General features: G+C 41.5%; 1 pseudogene; it reads left to right on the top strand.

The window, feature by feature from the left end:
- Nucleotides 1–338: 338 nt before the first annotated feature.
- On the top strand, nucleotides 339–1,275 carry LOC118525529 (vomeronasal type-1 receptor 4-like; annotated as a pseudogene).
- Nucleotides 1,276–7,306: the final 6,031 nt, after the last annotated feature.

The following is a 7,306-nucleotide window of genomic DNA, read 5'->3' as shown; positions in this document are numbered from 1 at the left end:
ACAAATACTTAACGTCTCTGTGTGTCTGTTCTCTTCATCTTTTAGTTACATCCACAATAGTGCTAGCCTCACAGATTTGTGAAGCGTGAAGATGTTCTCATGTGAGTGTCTTCGCAGGAGAGATTTTACATTATAAAGGCTCTTTGAAAGTTCTACATTCAGCCCTCAGAAAGCTGTTATGAAAAAATAAACATTAAATAGGTGTTTCCAAGGGGGAATGAATGGAAAGGGGAACATACTGGATTTCAGCTGATGTGATACATGTGGCCCATGCCTCATGTTCCCATGCAGGACATTCTAGCTCAGAAGGCAACTAACAGTGACTGGGAAGAGAGAAAATGGCCAACAGGGAACTGGCGGTAGGACTGATCTTCTTAACACAGACTACGGTTGGCATCCTGGGCAATTTCTCACTTCTTTGTCATTATGTCCTCCTCTCCTTCACTGACTACAGGTTCAAGTCCACAGATTTCATTCACAAGCACCTGACTGTGGCCAACTTCTTAACCCTGCTCTGTAGAGGAGTCCCCCAGACCATGGCAGCATTTGGGTGGAAACATAGCCTTAGTCACTCTGGATGCAAACTTCTTTTCTTTCTTCACAGGGTGGGGAGGGGAGTATCCACCGGTAGCATCTGCATCTTGAGTGTCTACCAGGCCATCACAATCAGCCCCAGAAACTCCTGGTGGGCAGAGCTTAAAGTAAAAGCTCCCGAGTACATTGTTCCCTCTATCTTCCTGTGTTGGATGCTGCAAATGCTGGTCAATGTCATTTTTCCTCTCTACTTAACTAGCACATTGAGTGAGAAAAACATCACAAACAAAAAGGATTTCGGATACTGTTCTTCGGTTCGTCATGACAAAACCAGAGACTCGTTGTAGGCAGCACTGCTGTCATCCCCTGATGTGCTGTGTTGGGGCTCATGCTCTGGGCCAGCAGCACCATGCTCTTCATCCTGTACAGGCACAGAAGCGGGTCCAACATATACGAAGAACCATTTCCTCCAGGTCCTCCCCTGAGTCCAGAGCCACCAAAACCATCCTTCTTCTGCTGAGCACCTTTGTCTATTTTTACACCCTCTCCTCTGTCTTTCAAGTTGTTTTGACTCTTTCTGATAATCCCAGCTGGGTCCTCCTGAACATCACTGCAATCATGGCTATGTGTTTCCCAACTGTCAGCCCCTTTCTGCTCATGAGCCATGACTCCAAGGTACCTAGGCTCTGCTTTGCCTGGGCAGGGAATATAAAATCCCCTCGTCTTATAAGAAATATGTAAACTGTATGTATTTCTACAATGTACAGTTGCCAATTCATTCATCCCCCTCAGGGTCCTAAATAAAATTACGAGTCCAAGACAACAGTAAACAGGACATGCTGAGCATCTTCTTCAAAATAAACAATAAATCATAACAATATTGTAATGAAACACCATTATCTTATAAATACTTATATAATTGAAGTTTTCCTAATACTGCCAGTAAAGGAGTGCAGAATTTATGCAATAATAAACACCAGGTCTTGACACAATCTGGATATTACAGAGAAGTCTTCAAGTGTGTGGCTTTCAATCTAATGCAATAAATTTCCAAGAAATGAACCTGGCATGAAATTTCAGGAAAAGGTACATGAACATGGGTTAGAGCGTGGCCTTGTCCTTCCTCCAACTAAAGAAAGTAATTTCCCCACCACATAAAGAATAGCCTGGGTGGGGCTGGAGGAAACATCCATTCTTGGGCAGTAGTGTTTCTGGGAGCCAGTTACAAGTTTTGTAGGTAAGTCATATCCTTAGAGAGATGGCACTGATTTGTTTGAAATATGAGGTGATGAAGGGAGATGAGCATGTTTACCATATTTTCATATAGAAATGGCCAGATTAAAGAGGAGCAGGGCAAAGGAAAGCACAAAAACAAAAATACATTTCTGCTGGTATTTGAGCCCTCTTTTACACTTTTTAATTTTTTTTTTTTAGATTTTATTTATTCAAGAAAGAGGGAGAGAGCATGAGAGAGAAAGCAAGCGTGAATGGGCTGGGGGAGGAGCAGAGGGAGAAGCAGACTCCTCGCTGAGCAGGAAGCCTGACATGGGGCTCTACCCCAGGACCCTGGGATCATGACTTGAGCCAAAGGCAGATGTTTAACCAACTGAGCCACCCAGGCACTCTTCTTTTGCATTTTTAAATCTAATCAGATTAGAAAGCCACTTCTAGAAACCCAAGAACCAACTCAGAAAACTCATCCTTAAATCTTGTTTCTCTTGACCCACTCTTGGTCACAGTGGAATGATTAATTGTTTGACGTTCCTAAAATGGAATTCTATACAGCAATGCCAGCGGATGAGTCACAACAACATACAACCATAAATTCTCAAACAACTTAAATGAAAAAAGTCAAATACAAAAGAGTTAATGCTCTATTATTTTCTTTACATTAAATACCAAATAGACAATAATAATGTATGCTGGCAGAGGTCACCACTGTGTTTACCCTATGAGGGGTGACAGACAGGGACAGCAGTGGGAGCTTCCAGGGGTCTGATGATATTCTGTGCATTGATATAAGTGCTGCGTACAGATATGTGATCAGTATGCAGTTTCATTATCTGTGCACTATATCTGTATTTCTCAATTTAAAAAATACATATCACCAATAAAAACCATGGGATATAGTGAGTACATTTATGTATAATGTCCTTACATTGTGAAGGAGGAATTTAAACCTACTGAAGAAAAAGACTCTTAGTTTTTCAAATCATGCAGAAATTTCTAGGTTGAAAACTTCTAAAGAAAAGAGGTCAAATGTATACTTGTTTTTAAAAGTTCCTTCCAGGGGTGCCTGGGTGGCTCAGTTGGTTGGGCGACTGCCTTTGGCTCGGGTCATGATCCCGGAGTCCTGGGATCGAGTCCCACATCAGGCTCCCGGCTCATCGGGAAGCCCGCTTCTCCCTCTGACCCTCTCCCTGTCATGCTGTTTCTCTCTCTCAAATAAATAAAATCTTTAAATAAATAAATAAATAAATAAATGAATGAATGAATGAATGAATGAATGTTTCTTCCGGACATACAAGAATTGAAGTAGAAAGTAAGAATAAAGTCAACAATAAGCACTACTAGGTATTTATCGAAAGGATACAAACATAGTGATATACCCCAATTTTTATAGCAGCAATGTTCATAATAGCCAAAATATGCAAAGAGCCCAGATGTCCATTGACAAATGAATGGATAAGGAAGATGTGGTGTATATATATATATATATATATATACAATGGAATATTACTCAGCCATCAAAAGGAATGAAATCTTGCCATTTGCAATGACATGGATGGAACTAGAGGGTATTATGCTAAGTGAAATAAGTCAATCAGAGAAAGACAAATATCCTATGATTTCACTCATATGTGGAATTTAAGAAAAACAGATGAACACAGAGGAAGGGAAGGGAAAATAAAGTAAGATGAAAACAGAGAGGGAGGCAAACCATAAGAGACTCTTAACTATAGGAAACAAGCTGAGGGTTGCTGGAGGGTAGGTGGGTCGGGGGATGGGGTAACTGGGTGAAGGGCATTAAGGAGGGCACTTGATGTAATAAGCACTGGGTGTTATATGCAACTGAGAAATCACTAAATTCTACCCTTAAATTAATTTAAAAAATTGTTAAGAAAGTAGATCTCCTGTGTTCTTATCACTATAAAATAAAATAAATAAAAATAAAAATAAAAATAAAACATGTGGTCCTGACACCTCTTGTCTGAAGCTAATTATAAAGTTATCTCTTCCTTACAGGCTGCTTCTCTAACTTCAAGAGAGAAAGTAGCCTGTCCATAATCATCAAGTCACAGATGTTTTTATTAGAGACACCATTACTGTTTTCATGAAGTGCATCCTATGCCCAGACTTAGAAGAAAAACATTTGTTGTATTCCAGAAACAACTGCAGATAGGTGGTTCCTGCATAGGATGAAATAATTCTTATAGTTTCATCATACTCTGTATTATAAGCATGGTAGTACTGTAAGCACACCTCTAATAACACAGAAAATTTAACATATGATTCCTGTAAGGAAATGTGAGCAGTATATTTATTTCGTAACTACAATATTTAAGCACCTTAAAAGTCAGATTTCATTACCACTGGGATTCTTTACCAGTAAGTGTCTTCAGTGACAATCACACTAAGTTACATTAGGAGCCATCAGGGATTGGCATAGGATTTAGGACCCTCATCCTCTTTACTAGCTCAGCTCTTCACTAAGGAATTATTCCACCTCTCTGTCTGGCTTTGCCACTGTATCTATTTCTCCTCCAGACATGAACACTTACTCAGACTTCCTTCCTTGCAGATTCTGCCACTCAGACTGAAATTAAAAATACTCACTGGAGGGGCACCTGGGTGGTTCAGTCAATTAAGCATCTTCTTCTGCCTTCCATTTGTGTGTGTGTGTGTATATATGTATTCAGCTCAGGTCATGATCCCGGGCCTCTCTGCTGCTCAGTGGGGAGCCTGCTTCTCCCTCTCCCTCTGCCTGACGCTCTGCCCGCTTGTGCTCGATCTCTCTCTCTCTAATAAATAAATAAAACTTTAAAAAATTAAAAATAAAATAAATAAAAATACTCACTGGAATCCTTCCCGCTGTCAGGACAGTTGGTTCGGTGTGAAGGTCTGGACAGCCAGTACATGTGTTGGGGGGGGGGGGGCAGCTAGACTCAGAGAAAGGTTTGTGAATCTGTGATCTCACCTCCTCTCAGAACTGCAATCATCATTTCTCCTGTAGGTATAATGACAGCGCAGGCTTGGGGACCTGGGAACATTTCTGAAAACCTTTTTCCCAGTTGCTAATTACTAAAAACAACTGCAAGTTTCTTCTGAGTATCTCCAAGAGATCACTGTAGTGTTTGGGAGAGGCTCTTATTTTTTCGTGAACCCTAAAGGCAGACAGGGTCGCATACAGAAAAAGAAGGGAGGACAGTCCACAGGAAAAAGCATGAAGTTGGACGCTTACTTAATACCATATACAAAAATTAACTCAAAATGGATCAAAGGCCTAAGTGTAAGACCTAAAGCAACAAAATTCTTAGAAGAAAACACTGGTCAAAATCTTCATGACATTAGATTTGACAATGACTTCTTGGGTGTGACACCCAAGACACTTCTGTGGGTATGACAAAGGCACAGGTGACAAAAGGAAATATAGAAAAACTGGACTACATGAAAATTTAACACTTTTGTGATCAAAAGTCACCATCAACGAAGTGAAAAGGCCCAACAAAATGGGAGACAATATTTGTAGTTCATGTATCTGTTAAGGGGTTGTATACACAATATATGGAGAAATCCTAAGACTCAAAAGGAAAAAGGAAAAAAAAGTTCAGTAATTGGCAAAGGACTTGAACAGACACTTCTCCAAAGAAGATATACAAATAGCCAATAAGCACATGAAACATCACAATTCATTAGGGAAAATACAAATCAAAACCATAATGTGATACCACCTCACACAGTACAGCTACTATAAAACAAACAAACAAAGAAAATAGCAAGGACAGCAACGATGTGGAGAAACTGGAACCCTGTGCTGAGGCAGTGGGAATAAAAATCAAAGCCACCAGAGATGCCTGGATGGCACAGTCCATTAAGCGTCTGACTCTTGATTTTGGTTCAGGTCAGGATCTCAGGGCCCTGAGATCGAGCCCTGCAGGGGCCTCCACGCTCAGCAGGGAGTCTGCTTGATATTCTCTCCCTCTCCCTCTCCCTCTGCCCCTCTCCCTGCTCACCCTCTCAAAAAATAATTAAAAAAAAAATAACAGCCATTGTGGAAAAGTTTGACAATTCCATAAAAAATTAAAAATAGAATTACCACAGGATCCTGCAATCCCACTTCCAGGTATGTACTGAAAAGGATTGGAAGCAGGGTCTTGAAGAGGTATTTGTGCACTCGTGTTCATAGCAGCATTGTTCACAATAGCTAAAACATGCAAGCAACCCAAGTGTCCAACAGATGAATGGAAAAGCAAACAGTGGAATATTGTTCAGCCTTAAAAAGGAAGGACATCCTGTCACAAGTGAAAACATGGATGAACCTTGAGGACATTATCCTAAGTGAAATGAGCCAGTCAAAAAAAGACAAATCCTGTATGATCCCACTTATATGAGGGGCTTATAGTAGAAAATCATAGAGAAAGTAGGATGGTGGGTGCCAGGGTCTTGGGCGAGGAGAGATGGGGAGTTGGTGTTTAATGGGTATAGTGTTTCAGAAGTACAAGATGAAAAGAGTTCTGGGGATGGACAGTGGTGATAAGGTTGCATATAAATATGAATACACTTAACCACTGAACTGTACACTTAAAACAGTTAAGATGGTAAAATTTATGTTACATTTAGATTTACCACAATTTTAAAAATTAGGAAAAAAGTTCTATGAGCTCTGCCACATGAGGTGAAGGTGGGGAGTGTGGGTATGACTGAGTATGGTGGTGACAGGACACAGGGACAGGGGACATAAGCGTAAGATGGCAGTGGTTCATGAGCATAGGGTTTGGGGGATACACAGTGCAGAAGGAGAGGGTACAGAGGGTAAATGCACACAGGGGTTCAAAGGTGCTGTGTGTTTAAAGTGTACCGAGGCGTCTGAAGACACACAGAGGTAAGTGTGCAAAGCAGTGAAGGGTGGAACTCATACTGGGCCCTGTGTGATAAGGGTTATAGCAGTCATGGGCACAACGGGGATATTTGGGAGGGGACAGTGGGCAGAAGCGAGGACGGGCAGGGCTGGACAAAAGGCACAGGTAAGTTCATGTCCACAGGGGTAAAGAATACAGGGGGGAGGGGACTCTGTTTTTTAAGATTTAAAGACTTTTGATGGCAGGATATAACAGAATAACACACATATACACACACACACACACACAAATGGAAGGCAGAACTCTTTATTACTTATGGCTCTGCATGAGAGAAGGACAGACAGGCTACACGGGGGATTGCTCCCCAGGAACAGGGTAACCGTAAGCTGAAGCTGTAGGCACAGCTTCTGCATGGCACGTGGGATGGGGTTAGCTAGGGTTAGAGGGCACCCTTTGAATTGGCTAATTTAAATAATCTCACAGGTTCCAGAGCATAAGGGCTGTCCCTCGTTGTCTGGTACCTGACCCTGGGCAGTCACAGCTGCTGCAAAGTGGCCCATTGTGTGAGAGCCCAGTTAGGGCAGTGGTTGAGGTGTAGACTTGGTCAGATGCTCAAGAGGGGAGACTGACTATCCACTAGCCAGAGCCCCCAAACTGGGTCAAGACAACATTTAAAACACAAAAGAAACTAC

Source organism: Halichoerus grypus, chromosome 15, assembly GCF_964656455.1.
Source record: "Halichoerus grypus chromosome 15, mHalGry1.hap1.1, whole genome shotgun sequence".
NCBI lineage: Eukaryota > Metazoa > Chordata > Mammalia > Carnivora > Phocidae > Halichoerus > Halichoerus grypus.
This window is presented reverse-complemented; position numbering and strand designations above follow the sequence as displayed.